Raw genomic sequence first — 15,614 nt, forward strand, 5'->3', positions numbered from 1 at the left:
ACGTAACATTTTGACATTCGCATGACATCAACATCTATCGCCTGTCGGTCAGATTCATCCTCGGATGATTTTCATATAATTATCCAAAAACCCACCAAAATTTTCCATGCATGGATCCGTGCTATATACATACCAACATCATGGTAGCATTCAATTCAATATACAACGATTAGGCAGGTAATGTTTTACGAGATAATTAATAATCCATTCATACCAAGAACACCCTGATTTTATGCATTAGGAATAAATATTTGAAGAATTCTTTATTATGGCATTGATTAATTTTAATTACATTTAGGGTTTGTAACATGAGAATTAAGCTTTGCATTACATTTACTTTTGCTTCTACTTGCTTCATTATGATTATTATTATTATTAGGAAACAACTGAAAGTGATTATTATTTTATAAACTGATCATATATGTCTCTCCATCAGGTGGTGATCAGTATGTATAGAGATTCATTTGTTGCTTAATAACTCCTAGCTAGCTAATCAAATAAAGTGGACACATCATGGATGATGATCAAGCGGGACCGGAAACATCCACTTCAAACCGCGTTAATAGTCTTAAGAAAGTGAACACTGGTGGGATTACGGATGATATTGATGCAATGCTGGAGCAGGCATGTTTAGATAGAGACAATTTGGATGATCTTATGAGCCTGTATGGATATAATCATCAGTTTAACAACGGTACTGCTCATGCATTCGATCACTTTGATTCTTCTTCGAATCATCTTAATCCTCTAGATCAGGACCACCCTCATTCACCGTATAATGTTACAACTACGCAACAATCAAGTTTCTTTACTTCATCACCTAGGCCCAAACCGAAACCAACCGCCACACAAGAAGATATGCATACAGAAATCTTGCGTCTAGTGGACTCTGCAATCATGGGCCAGACCGAAAGCATGGATACCATGAAGAATATTGTGAGTGGTGCAGAGAGTTTTGGAGAAGGAATCGACGCAGATGGTATTGCTGATATGTTGGTTGATACACTTCTTACAACAATGGGAGGAGTTGAGTCTTTTGAAGAAGAAGATGATGGTAATAGTGTGCCTACAGTTATGAAGAATACTCAAGCCGCCATCATTTCGGGTGAAATTCTTCCTTGGCTTCCTTGGTTGACCGATAGTGTCGGGTTCATGTCCCCTAGGACCCGAATGGTTCGTGGGTTACGGACCATTCTACGAGTGTGTACACGAAATCGGGCCATGTGTTGTGCTGCAGGTCTGACACGGGTTCTTTTGCAAACGGCTGAAAAGATATTTCTTGATGATGTTGGTTCAACAAAGCAAATGAAATGGAACGGTTCACCACTATGCTCGTGTTTACAGTATTTAGCGGGTCACTCGGTTAGTGTAGCGGATCTCAATATGTGGTTTCGGTTAGTTAAGAGAATGATTAAAACTCCATGGGGTCTACGGTTAATGGTTTCGTTAGAAAAGGCGTTAAGTGGCAAGGAGTCGCGGGGCCCACAAACCTCTTTTGAGTTTGATGGTGAAAGCTCGGGTTTACTTGGTCCAGGAGAGGGCCGTTGGCCCTTCCCAAAGGGCTATGCATTTGCCACGTGGATTTTTATCGAGTCATTTGCTGCAGCAGATGCTGAATCTAAATCGGGCAACTTTTCAATAGATGACGCTGCGAAGAATAAGCCGTGCATTTTTAGTTTTATATCCTCTGATAATCAAGGTATCGAGGCGTAGTTTCATGCTCAATTTTTGGTGGTTGAAAGCAGTGGTGGAAAGGGGCCAAAAGCAACAGTTTATTTTACTTATGCATTTAAATCACAATGTTGGTATTTTATTGCTTTGGAGCACACTGTAAATAGTGAGTTAAGATTATATGTTGATGGGAAATTACACGAAAGCCGTCCTGTTGATTTACCTCGCATTAATAAACCCCTTTCCTTCTTCTGCATTGGGACTAATCCGCCACCAGCAATGGCTGCTGCTTTGCAACAGAATTCACGAAAGTTTCCATTGTTTGCTGAGTTGGGCCCGATATATATTTTTAAAGAGCCTATTGGGCCCGATATGATTGGGAGATTGGCTTCTAGGGGGCCTGATTCAATCCCTTCATTTGGGAATGCTGCAGGATTAATGTGGCTGTCTACTGATGTCCATGTGGCAAGTATTGAAGAGGAAAGCGCTCGTTTGGATGCTGATATTGCAGCACACCTTCACCTTCTTTATCATCCTAGTTTGCTAATCCGTAACTGTCAAGATGCTTCCCCTTCCGGGACTTCAGGTTTTGTTTATATATTCATTTTTAGATTATGTTAAACTGAACTGTTGGATTTATTGTTTGATAATTGACTACACAATACTAATTTGCATTTCAGGGCTGCTCCAAAGATCTGCAGAAGTACTTGGGCACTTACCGGTAACTACACGAATGAGGCCCACGGATGCTTTGTGGGCCCTAGCGTACGGAGGCCCAATGTCTTTACTTCCATTTGTAGTAAGCAAAGTTGATAATGATACACTAGAACCCAAAAAAGGAAACATTAAATCATGTTTAGCCACTACAGCTCTCGCTGCTCCAATATTCAGAATCATCGCGGTAGCAATCCGACACCTAGGAAACAGCAACGAGTTATGCCGAACACGTGGGCCCGAGGTTCTATCAAAGATATTAACATATCTTTTAAAAACTTTATCTTCACTCGATGCTGCAAAACATTCAGTAGCAGATGAAGAAATTGTTTCTGCGGTTGTGAGCATATGTCAATCCCAGAAGGACAATGTGACACTAAAGACACAACTTTTTAGTACTTTGTTGTTGGATTTGAAAATTTGGAGCTTATGTAGTTATGGGATACAAAAGAAGCTTTTATCATCTTTAGCGGATATGGTATTCACTGAATCGTCTGTAATGCGTGATGCAAAAGCTATACAAGCACTTCTTGATGGCTGCAGGAGATGCTATTGGACTGTTCATGAAAAAGATTCTATGAACACGTTTTCTATTGACGGAGGCCCACGGCCCATTGGGGAAGTGAATGCTTTGGTTGATGAGCTTTTGGTGGTTATTGAACTTCTTTTGGTGGTGGCTCCGCCTCCAATGGCGGTTAATGATATTCGGTGTTTGCTTGGATTCTTGGTTGATTGTCCACAACCAAATCAGGTAGTATCACTTTTAGAAAAATAACATTCTATTCTAACTTTATTAAGAAAAACATAATGACTGAATTAATTATACAAATTTATAAAAATATATCCATCCAGGTTGCAAGGGCATTATACCTGATATATAGACTGGTGGTACAACCGAATACTTCTAGAGCCGATAGTTTTGCAGAGGCCTTCTCATCATGTGGTGGCTTAGAAACACTTTTAGTCCTATTGCAACATGAAGCAAAAGTTGGTGATTATGATGCACCTGAATATGATGACGATTTATCAGTCTTGCGATATAATTCCGAAAGTTGGCCTGAAAATACAGACGATATGGGATCCTTGAACGGAAGTGAATTTTCATTTTATGATCCTCGTAACCGTAATAGTGTCCTTGGCATTGGCATGACATCTAGTATAGGAAGCAGAGTGTCGGCTTCCGAGAGTTTATTTATCAAAAACCTGGGTGGCATAAGGTTTTCGATTAGTGCTGAAAATGCAAGGAATAATGTGTATAATATTGATAAAAGTGATGGGATTGTTGTGGCGATCATTGGGCTTTTTGGGGCTTTAGTTATGTCGGGTCATCTAAAGTTTGGGTCTCATGCTCCACATGATCTTACGGGTAATCTTCATGGTTTGCTTGAGGGTGCGGGTAGTATGTTTGATGATAAAGTTTCACTTATACATTATGCTCTACAAAAGACGCTGCAAGCAGCACCAAACATACTCATGACTGGGAATGTATACACGGCTTTATTGAGTGCCTCGGTATGTTGTATATCCAAAATGGGTGGACTCGGTGACAAGTCAAATGGGTGTTTTTTAAAATATGATTTATTTTTTCGCGCTGCAGTTAAAAGCATCAACAAGAGACGAGGAAATGAATTTTTATGATCCACAACATCAATTTGAGCATTTAGAGCTATTGTTGGTTCTTTTGCGTTCACTACCATATTCAACGAAGACTTTTCAAAGTCGAGCACTACAGGTACTAACTTCTAACTAAAAACTTGTAACAAAATGCGTATCATACCTTATTATTACCAACCATTTAATTCATACTAGTCCTCATGGATTCTTTTTTATTCATATTTTGATGGAACTCATTTTATAGCTTTTTTCTTGTTTTCTATTTCGGTTTTCTACCCATTTTTTTATATATATTTAGTATTTGCTTCTCCTTTTGATTTCAGGATCTTCTGATTTAGGCTTGCAGTCATTCAGACAACAGGATCAGTCTCACTAAAATGGAGGAATGGCCCGAGTGGCTCTTGGAAATTCTTATATCTAATCATGAGGTCAATTCCTTAAATTAAATCTTTGCCCAAAAGTGCATTCATTTATTTTTTTTTATGCATGATTTAAAATGTCTGAGAATGTCACAACAGATGGCGGAGACAAATGGTTCGACATCATCTTCAAGCATAAAAGAAGTTGAAGACCTTATACACACAGTTTCCTCATTATCATGTTAGAGCACTCATTGCGCGAGAAGGATGGATGGAAGGTTAATATTTCTTCTAGACTTCCAATGTACTAATAAAATATTGTTAAGTTTTCGAAGAACAGCTATTGATTATAAAACATTGTGTTCCTGTTTACTTTCATTTTCTTTGAAGTATACGTGGTTCAAAATTTCAAGCAGTATCGGTTCATTTATATCGTTTCGTCATACTTTCCCTTGACAGGATATTGAAGCTACAATTCATTGTGCAGAATGGCTTTCAATGGCACACGGATCGAGTGCAAGAGAGAAACAGGCCAGGTATCACCATGATTTCAAATGAAAACACGTTATTATTATTATTATTATTATTATTATTATTATTATCTATAACACAAAAGTAAGATGTGGTAAAAAAAATAATGTGTTGTCCAACAGTTATTGTCTCTTCTTCTGTTAATTTTTATAAGTGTTTGATTGTCTTGTAACTGGTAGACTTGAGAAATCATTATCCATTTTTAAGAGAAGGCTTCTGGGTGAGTTGCTGGATTTCACCGCCAGAGAGCTGCGGGTTCAGGTGATTACATCTTTTAGTTTTTATGACATTTTCCCTTATTTTGTTTTTGAAGTAAATTGTTCTTTTTATTTGGGCGCAGACGCAAGTTATTGCTGCAGCATCCGCTGGCGTGGGATCATATGGATTACCGCCTGAGGTTTCTAAGACAGAAGTAGAAAATGCTTATCAGTTGTCAGAGGCTTTGGTAGAAAATGCAATTGTTTTGTTAATGCTTGTGGAAGATCATTTTCGCCTGCAGAATAAAATATTTAGCTCAATAAAGGACGATCAGGTTCTTGCTTCAACGACTGACGATAATGGGGCGGAACAAATTACAGTAGCTGAACCGTATGACTCGGTTTCTTGTGCTTTTGTGTCATATGGAAGTTGTGCGATAGATATAGCCCAAGGATGGAAATACAGAAGCCAGTTATGGTATGAGCCTCCAAACGCGTTTCACTTTGGAGGTGGTGGCAGCGGCTGGGAATCGTGGAAATCTTGTTTAGAAAAAGATTTAAACGGCAATTGGGTTGAACTTCTGTTAGTAAAGAAATGTGTCTCCATGTTACAAGCTTTGTTGTTAGACGAATCTGGGTTCAGTGATGGGCTCGGTATGAGTGGCGGTTCGGGTGCAGGGTTGAGCGGGTTGTCGTCAATTTATCATTTGTTGGACAGTGATCAACCGTTTTTTTGCATGCTTCGTATGACACTTCTTTCGTTGAGGGAAGATGATGTTGGCGAGGATGGTGAAAATGGCATGAGTATGAAGAATAATGTTACTGTTGATGATGTGTTGTCTGAAAGATTACACGGAGAACATGGAAGTGCCACGTCATCCTTAAGAAGCAGTCCTCGAACAGTAACGATACATCCCAGTTCAGAATTGTTATGGAGGTATAGATACCCTCACTATCACTCTCAATTTTTTAAAAAATAAATTAACTTATTTTCTCATGTATTATGAGCAGCGTGCTTTCTCCCATCTTGCAAATGCCAGTTTCCGAGTCAAAGAGACAGAGAGTATTGGTGACATCCTGTTTTTTATATTCGGAGGTTCGTTTCTGTTATTAGACTATTCATTTTGTTATATAATAGATCACTCATATGCAGTATGTGCACAGGTATGGCATGCTATCAGCCAGGACAGGCTCCCTATAAGGAAACAGTATCTAGAGGCGGTTGTCCCGCCTCTCGTGGCAATAATAAGGAGGTGGCGCCCGCTTTTGGCCAAAATTTATCAACTTTCTCCTCCAGATGGATGCAATCTGCTAGCGGTCAAGGACCCGGTCCTGGACGCTGAGTCAACACCTATAGAGGTTTACTATCTTCCTAATCTTATTCTTTTGTCGTTTATTATGCGCGTCTACTTGTAGTTATATCATGAAATTATTTTGGAAAAATATATGACACATGTGGTGTGACTAGAGTGCTCTTGCTATGATCACACCGGGCTGGGCGGCTACTTTTGCATCACCCTCTGCTGCAATGGCACTGGCCATGATTGCTGCAGGTGCTTCTGGCGGTGCCGCCCCTACACCCATCATAAACGTGCATCTAAAGCGTGACTCATCTACCTTACACGAAAGAAAATCAGCAAAACTTCGTACATTTTCAAGCTTCCAAAATTCCTTGGGATCATCCGACAAATCAGAAGCTGCTTTAAAAGGTAAAGCGGCTGCACGTGCAACAGCTTTAGCTGCTGCTCGTGATCTTGAAAGAAATGCAAAAATCGGGTCTGGAAGAGGCTTGTGTGCTGTGGCAATGGCCACTTCTGCACAGAGGCGGCGTAAAGGCGACATGGAACGTATGATGAGGTGGAATGTATCTGAAGCAATGGGGACTGCCTGGATTGAATGCTTGCAATCAGTTGATTCAAAAGCGGTTTACGGGAAAGATTTCAATGCACTATCATATAAATTTGTTGCTCTTCTTGTTGGAAGTTTAGCTTTTGCTAGAAACATGCAACGATCAGAGGTATCTTTTTTCGTGGCTCATTTGTTCTTTTTTATTTTTTTGTGTTTTCTCTCAAAATAAATGAAGGTGTAGTAGTTTTGATTTTATATTTGTTAGGTTGATAGGCGTGCTCGGGTGGATTATGTTGCTCAGCTTCGTATTTGTACTGGTAGACGTGTGTGGCGTAAACTCATACATTATTTGATCTAGAGCGACAATCTTTTTGGATTATTGAGTAACAGTCTTTGCAATCCTAAACTAGTATGCTACTAGCCTCTGTCATGTTTATAGACTCTTGTATACTAAAATAAAGCTGTAAATATCTAGAAAGTTAAATCGCTTTCATCATAGGTTTTCTGGAAAATAGATTACATGGAAAGTTCTTCAAGAATGCATAGATGTTTAAGGAGGGACTTTAAGGGCACAGATCATTCTGGTGTTACATTTGGCCATGATGATCCTACGCAGCTGGAACGAGATAAGGAAAACTCAATTTTGGCTCTAAAATCTCTCTCAACCGAAGTAACAAATGAGGATAATGAACGAAATGCAGTTATGAACATGGAGATTAACACAGATGATATGTGGTTATATGAAGATATCCAAACAAGACCATCTGTAACTGCAGAGCAACACTTACAGGTCCCAGTGGATTCTACTGAACCTCAGGTTTCAAATTATCAAGATCTTTCACAGAGCCCATCAGCAGCAGGCGCCCTTCCCGGTGAACATTGTGAAATTATTATTGCTGAGCTTCCTGCATCCATGGTTCGCCCACTCAAAGTTCTATTTGGAAAATTTCAGGTAAGTATTACATATAATGTTGAATAAATCATGCAAGAGGATTTATGTATTAAAATGACCCTTCGGGTGAATTTTGACCATTTTGCCCCTGCCCGTTTTTGCATTTTCTTTACTTTGTCGTCTGATCGGTTAGAGATAAACACAAACACAATTTGGCCCATTGATATTTGTAGTATGCTAAAACAGATTTATATATTTTCTCAGATAACAACTAGGAGAATTAATTTTCTTGTTGATAAATCTGAGAAAAAAGTTGAAGATAAAGTTGAAGATAAGGACTGGAGCTGGTTGATGGCTTCTCTTCATCAAATACACAGTAGGAGGTTAGATACATAAATTAAACTATTGTCAACATATTAGGTTAACTAACTTGGGTTAGATATGGTTTTTAGTTTCTAAAAGTATTGTCTTTTGTGTCAATATTCGCTTTTGGCTATTTTGTCTACCTTTAAATCTAACTGTTCCAACCAGTTTCACAGTTGGACTGCTGTTACAGGTATCTCTTACGGCGAAGTGCTCTGGAGTTATTTATGCTTGATCGGTCAAACTTCTTTTTCGATTTCGGGGTAAATTTTTTTCTTTATATAACTATATTATGTGAAAACTTAATCTGAAACCTTTGGCTTTCAGCTTGTAAGTCAATTGCTTTGTTGACTTTTTCCAGAATGCCGAGGCTAGAATGAGCGCGTATCGAGCTATTATCCACGCACGACCTCCACGTTTGAACACTATCTACTTGGCGACTCAGGTTTTTTTCTAATCTGAAGTGATTACTTAATGGGTTGAACATGTAAGATAAAAAAACAGTGGAACGAGTTAAAAGTCTCGTGAAGTGTATTTTATGCATCAAACCAACTCAACTGTTTAAGAAGTTTAGATTATTGTTCATATGATGATAACCATACATGACACACTTATAATTTAAAAAATGTAAATGTCGTGAATTTTATGGGACATTCCTAAATAGAAAAACGGGTCTCGTTTTTTTTAATTATGTCACAGTGCTTTTGTCTTTGTGTTAGAGACCTGAGCAACTTCTCAAACGGACTCAACTTATGGAGCGCTGGTCACGCTGGGAGGTACTAAAGAAAATAGATTATCGAACATTATTCATCATTTGTTACACGTATATTCACCGTGTTATACCTTGGATTGGAGTAATAACTGTTGCTAACTATTCATGTTACAGATTAGCAACTTTGAATATTTAATGCAGCTCAATACATTGGCTGGGCGTAGTTATAATGACATTACCCAGGTGGATTAAGATATTTGATATTTCTGTTATTAATATTGTCATGGATTTAGCTATAACTTCAAATTCCATTGCAGTATCCCATTTTCCCATGGATTCTTTCAGATTACAAATCAACTTATTTGGATCTTTCCAATCCCTCGTCTTATCGGGATCTTTCAAAGGTGGTGACCTTAATCTTTTTCTTTTTAAAAAGTTTGCCACATAAAGAGTTACTTTCTTTTCTAACTTGCACTATTTTGCAGCCAATTGGAGCATTAAACGATGACCGGTTAAAAGAGTTCCAGGAAAAGTATTCCAGCTTTAACGATCCGGTGATACCTAAGTACCATTATGATTCACATTACTCAACGGCTGGGACAGTATGTTTTCCAATCATTTCCTTATGGATTCATATTTTGCACAAAAATGGTTTTTAGTGTCTATTTTACAAGGTCATGACCTTTTGGTTTATTGCGACAGGTGGTGTATTATCTCATGAGAGTCGAACCGTTTACCACTCTTTCAGTTAGATTACAAGGTGGCAAGTTTGCTCATGTTGATCGAATGTTTTCAGATATCGGTGCTACTTGGAATGGAGTTCTAGAGGACATGAATGATGTAAAGGAACTGGTACAAGTTTTTTTAATGTATATTTGTTTCTACATTCATATTTTAATTAATTATCATTATCATTATAACTATTATTGCTATCATATATTTAAATTTTATTTGTGACTGTTTTATATTGAAGGTCCCTGAGATGTTTTACCTTCCAGAGATTTTGACAAATGAGAATTCAATTAACTTTGGTACGACGCAAGCGGGAGATAAACTAGGTATCTACTTCAGATAATTTTGTCATTTTTAGTTTAAAAGATCTACATCTTTTTATGTAATACTGTTTCCTGTTTTCAGATTGTGTCAAGCTTCCTCCTTGGGCTGAAAACCCTGTCGATTTCATGCATAGGCATCGAATGGCTCTTGAGAGTGAATATGTATCTGAAAATTTGCATGAGTGGATTGATCTCATATTTGGGTAAACTTTCTTTATTAACTTACAGGTGATAATATGAGGCTAATAGTTCTGTACATGTTGAACCGGACTCGAGGTACTTCGTCCAAAAATATTAAAATCTATAAGCAAGTAGTATGCCAAATATGATTCATAAACACATTATTTTAACAACGATATAATTTTCTGAATAAAAACGATATAATAAGTTTTTTTGCATTAAAAAGTTGGCTCCGGGTGACTTTCGATCCATTTTGTTTTTGGCTACTCACACTTTTGGGTCTAAGTTTATAAAGATGCAGTTATGTGCTATGTGGTTTTCATTTTGTATCAAGTTTGGGTTCTAGCCTAACATCTTCCCATATAGGAAGAAGAGTCCAATTTTTTATATGATGTTTGTATGATATTTAGGTATAAGCAACAAGGGAAAGACGCTATTTCAGCAAACAACGTTTTTTTTATGTCACTTATGACGGGGCTGTTGATATAGACAAAATTCAAGATCCAGTAAGTCCCATGAATATTGAAGTTCATTCAAGGCATTAGGTTAATATATGCAGTTTTCTGGGATACTAGTTATTGGATTTAAAATTCTTCTTATTATTATTATTTTCTTAATAAAAACTGGCAAAAGGTCCAACGGCGTGCTGTCGAAGATCAAGTTCCTTACTTTGGACAAACACCGTCACATCTTTTGGCAGTCCCTCATATTAAGAAGATGCCACTTTCAGATGTTCTTCATATGCAGGTAACTAACTCTTTATGAAGCTAGGAGTATATAAGTTAATGGTACACAACTTTTCATGATTCTCTAATATATACATTATGTAATACCAGACAATTTTTCGGAATCCCAAAGAAGTCAAACAATATCAGGTTCCATCTCCTAACAGGTGCAATTTACCTGCATCCGCCCTTCATGCAACTTCAGATGCTCTTGTAGTTGTTGATACAAATGCGCCGTCCGCAAAGATAGCCTTACATAAGTGGCATCCAAACACACCTGATGGATATGGAATGCCATTTGTGTTTCAACCCGGAAAAAATAATTTAAATTCAAGTAGCGGTGGAGGATTTATGCGTTTCTTTCTAGGAAAAAGTGGGTCCAGGTCAGGGGGGTATACATATCCTCAAGCTCATGCATATGCAGCTTCAGGGCTTAGAAGCTCTTCATTAGTATCCATCACATATAACAATGAAGTTATTACAGGTATGGATTTTATAATAATCTTGTTTGTAAATGGCAATAGCAATATATAATTGTGAGTACAACACTCATTTTGATCTTTTGGGCTTCATACTAGGCGGACACGTGGACAACAGTATCAGATTGGTATCACCCGATGGCGCGAAAACATTGGAAATAGCAAAAGGTCATTGTGCACCCGTAACATGCTTATCTCTATCACCCGATGGCAAGTATCTCGTGAGTGGGTCTCGAGACACAACGGTTCTAGTCTGGAGAATACACCGGTCACCAAGGTTCCGGTCAGGCAACATGTCAGAACCACCCATAGGCACGGTCACACCAACTTCAGTCAGTGCTACAACCGCCGCCAGTTGTTTCATAGATAAAACCAACAGAAGGCGTATCGAGGGCCCAATCCAGGTCATTCGTGGCCATCTTGGTGAAATAATTGATTGTTGTGTGAATTCAGATCTTGGAGCCGTCGCCTCGTGTTCTTATTTTTCAGATGTTTTGGTTCATTCGGTTAGTAAGGGTCGGTTGCTTAGAAAAATTGATGGTGTGAAGGCTGATATGGTTAGGATTTCAAGACACGGGGTTGTAGTCATGTGGAATAATTCGGTTCATGCTCTAACGAGTTATTCTCTTAATGGGATTTTAATCGCACGTGCATATTTTCCTAAATCTTGTAGCATTAGCTGCATGGAGATTTCTTTTGACGGGTGGAGCGTTTTGGTTGGATTAAATTCATGTTCAGAAAATGATTGTGATGTTGAGGTAAATGAGGGTGAAGAAATCCAGAGATTGGATGTTCAATCTCCTTCGGTTTGTCTCATCGATCCACATACTCTTAAGGTACATTACCTTAATGCTACCTCTAGTTTCATCTCTCAATATGACAAAGCATATATACATTTGACAGGTATTTCATACAATGGGGCTTGACGAAGGGCAAGATATAACGACAATGACGATGAACAAGGACAATACTAATCTATTGGTGTCAACGTCGGATAAACAATTAATAATATACACAAATCCCGCTGTAAGTTAATTTCCTTGTTTTTAAAGACTTTAAAAAACTCATTTTGTTCTAATTTGGAGCAGAAACTTGATTCCTGGATGTTTCAGGTGAAGTTCACCGCAGTTGTTCGGCGAGCAGGAAGCAAAATCATAGGGCTGCCAAGGGGCAGACGTCGATCAAAGAGGAGTTTGGCAGGCGTTTCAAGCGATGAAGAATAGCGGACTGCAAGTAGCAACAGGCCTTTTGACTTCCTCCAAGGTTGCAGTTTATGAAGCTATGGGGAGAGTCAACATTTTCAACAGTTGACCGGAAGTCAAGGTGGCGGGTGCTGTCAACATGTGTCGTATAATCGTATATCTCTCGGCTTGGTAAATATCGATGAGTATCACATGAACAATAGATGGTTGTTATGAAATGTAAAGTGACTCCATCATGAATGTGAGTTTGACCCTTGAGCTTGTACATTTTTACTCTGATTCCTTATGTTGTAATACATGTACTCTCATGTAAAAATGAAAAGAAAACCGCGTATCTTGATGTTAAAACCATATCCTTATCGCGTTTCTTAAACAATAACAGGTCAAAATGGGTTGGCGTGTTATGCAGACATTTTCATTTTGCCAATTTTTTAGACAATTGATATTTTAATTATAACTACATTGAGTATCTTATTGAGCACACCCACATATTTCCTCTTTATGGACATATAATTAAGCAAAAACATCGCCTTCTATGGTTCTACCAACAACATTTGATCTTGGCGATCCATCAGCATTTTGATCATTACAGTCCACCGACGAATTTGTATCTTTTTATACTTGATGGAATCGAATTTCAAATGAACATTGACAAATACACACCTTTTGTTTACTTCTTACAAACTATATATAAGACAATCGGTTAATATAACTAATACGATATTATCACGGTAATTATCAATAACTTGAAATAATTATATGCATTAAAAAATAGTTTGGGGCTACTAAACCAGAAGCAAAAGCCAAATGAAAACATAATTAATGCTCGAACCTCCCAACAACAGCACCTTATTTTTTTCTGAACATCAAATTTTCTACACACTCAAAAGATTTGAACCGACCACCTCAAATTTGTGAGGAAGAACACCATACCATTAGACCAATAGGTCATAGCTAATAACACCTACATTTATATTTAAAAGAAAAAACAAATGTCAAATTTATGAATGTATTTGCATTTATGTCTTAACAACTTGAACATAATAAATTTATAAGTTTAAAGAGGCTTATTTATAATTAAACTAAAACAAACAATGTCAATAGGTAGAATGATTATTTCTTGCCCCGCGATACATGGCATGAACTCTTTATGATTCAAAGTGGTTTAAGTTTAACAAAGCTAGGAAGATGAGTTATTATACTAAACCAGTGGCCCCACCGATCTAAGTGTAGAACGGTATTCGTGTTAAGACAATACGCCACAAGCTCATGTGTTGAATGATCATGGACCATTGATGTGTGGGTGAAATAATGTATGTTAAGTAAGTTATATCGTCTATTTTATGTGTTTATATGTCTTGGACACGATTACTTTATTTGAGTTTATGATTACAGGTGTGTGGAGCTTAAAGGAGCTAAATTGGCGCATAGGAGATGGAATGGAAATGAAGGATTTATTGCATGAAATGATAGAGAATTTGAAGACGAAGACGTGGCCGAAAACAGGGCATAAATTGGAGTTCAAACGAAGAAGTTACATGCGAAACACCATGGTGGGTGACAGGCCCATCATAGCCTACGGTGGGGCTGCCACCGTAGCCTACGGTGACCCATCATAGCTTACGGTGGGACTGCTACCGTAAGGCAGAAGATGAATACCGTAGGCTACGGTCTCCATCGTAGCCTACGGTGGTGTGACCGTAGCTTACGGCCGCCTGGGCGGAAAAACACGATTTTTAGGTTTTTTTCTTCCATATTTAAGCCCCGTTCAACCCTAGGCCACCTATGCTTCATACCCTAACCCCCTTGGACAATTTTGGGGGCATTCTTGACCATTCTAACACCTACCAACCACCATAATCTTTCATGGTTTCATCCTTCCAACCAATAATCGAGCTAATCATGATGCAGAGGCAAGGCTAAACCACTCATGACAACAGCATTACCTGAACCTGAAGTGTGTCACTGTTTTCTCTAATTGTTTTACAACCAAATCAATATTTAATCTGCTTGACATCGTCTGTCCGCCTTAGGTTAATTAATTAGTAAACAATGAACTATAGAAGCAATTTCTACTGATTCCCTGTGGATTCGACACCTTACTTGCCCTAGCTAGTAAAGGTAATTTTTATAAATGTTTTTGATTGACCTTTTGACATCGATCAAAATGGCGCCGTTGCCGGGAATCAACGGGCAAAGTGCTAGTTTAGTTAGTTAGTCTAGTTAAGTTTAATTTTAATTTCAGTTTTCGTTTCTTTTTCTTCGTTGATTTTACGCGGGGTTGTGTGTTTTCATGTGCGCAGTAATCTTTCAGGTTGATGTATACACGGTATTCTCGAGAGCAAGAGCCGCTACAGTTTGATTCAGAAATAGAGAAAACAGCAAAAAGAAACCGAGCAGCTAAAAAACGGGGTGAAACTTCAAAACCTAAAGAAGAAGATATGAACCATCAGGGGGATTACCCAATCCGACCCGGGTAACAACCCGAAAACCAAGACCCACCTCTTAATCATGAAGCACAACACATTCCACAAAATCCCCCACTCAATGACTTACCACCACTAAACCAACACCTTAACCGAAACTATAGAGCTCAAAGACAGTATCACATGAGGGATGATCGGTCAATCAGGTCTGAACCACCATATTTTCAGGGTGCGGTTGATTTTGAGAGAGAGAGAACAGTCGAAGAAGGGGATTTGAAGATTTTGAGGAATTTGAGGATGAGGAGGAATGGGAAGATACACATAGGGGTCGGTATTATCAGAGAGAACAACCACAACAACCACCACGTAACCAAACACCTGAACCAGGACGGCAACCACGTAACCGCAGGCCACGAAAAAGACCAATTGTGCAAGAACCACAGGTTCCTGAGTATGAGTTTGATGATGGGGTTCCGAGAGCATTTGTTCCACCACCAATTCGGGGGGTTCAAAGCCATTTTATTCCACAAGTGGCTACAAATCCCTTGCCAATCATTATTCCGGTGAGAAATGGAAGAACTTTTTCAGTCAGACAAAGTAGCTTAACCGAATTACCCACATTTCATGGAAAAGCCACAGAGGAGCC

General features: G+C 38.4%; 1 pseudogene across 1 annotated transcript; it reads left to right on the top strand.

The window, feature by feature from the left end:
* The first annotated feature begins 513 nt into the window (after positions 1-513).
* Positions 514-12,718, top strand: LOC143562272 (BEACH domain-containing protein C2-like; annotated as a pseudogene). Its single transcript, XR_013140457.1, has 30 exons — positions 514-2,257; positions 2,352-3,136; positions 3,238-3,897; positions 3,983-4,117; positions 4,323-4,427; positions 4,518-4,636; positions 4,818-4,894; positions 5,069-5,150; positions 5,230-6,023; positions 6,098-6,182; positions 6,251-6,445; positions 6,555-7,103; positions 7,200-7,343; positions 7,434-7,886; positions 8,091-8,209; positions 8,383-8,452; positions 8,551-8,634; positions 8,909-8,965; positions 9,076-9,144; positions 9,219-9,305; positions 9,387-9,503; positions 9,604-9,753; positions 9,875-9,959; positions 10,039-10,159; positions 10,547-10,642; positions 10,770-10,883; positions 10,973-11,345; positions 11,440-12,176; positions 12,244-12,366; positions 12,426-12,718. The product of XR_013140457.1 is annotated as a BEACH domain-containing protein C2-like (transcript).
* Positions 12,719-15,614: the final 2,896 nt, after the last annotated feature.

This window comes from Bidens hawaiensis, unplaced genomic scaffold (genome assembly GCF_021521415.1).
Source record: "Bidens hawaiensis isolate Kalapana, Puna unplaced genomic scaffold, B.hawaiensis_p1.1 tig00020922_1, whole genome shotgun sequence".
Taxonomy (NCBI): domain Eukaryota; kingdom Viridiplantae; phylum Streptophyta; class Magnoliopsida; order Asterales; family Asteraceae; genus Bidens; species Bidens hawaiensis.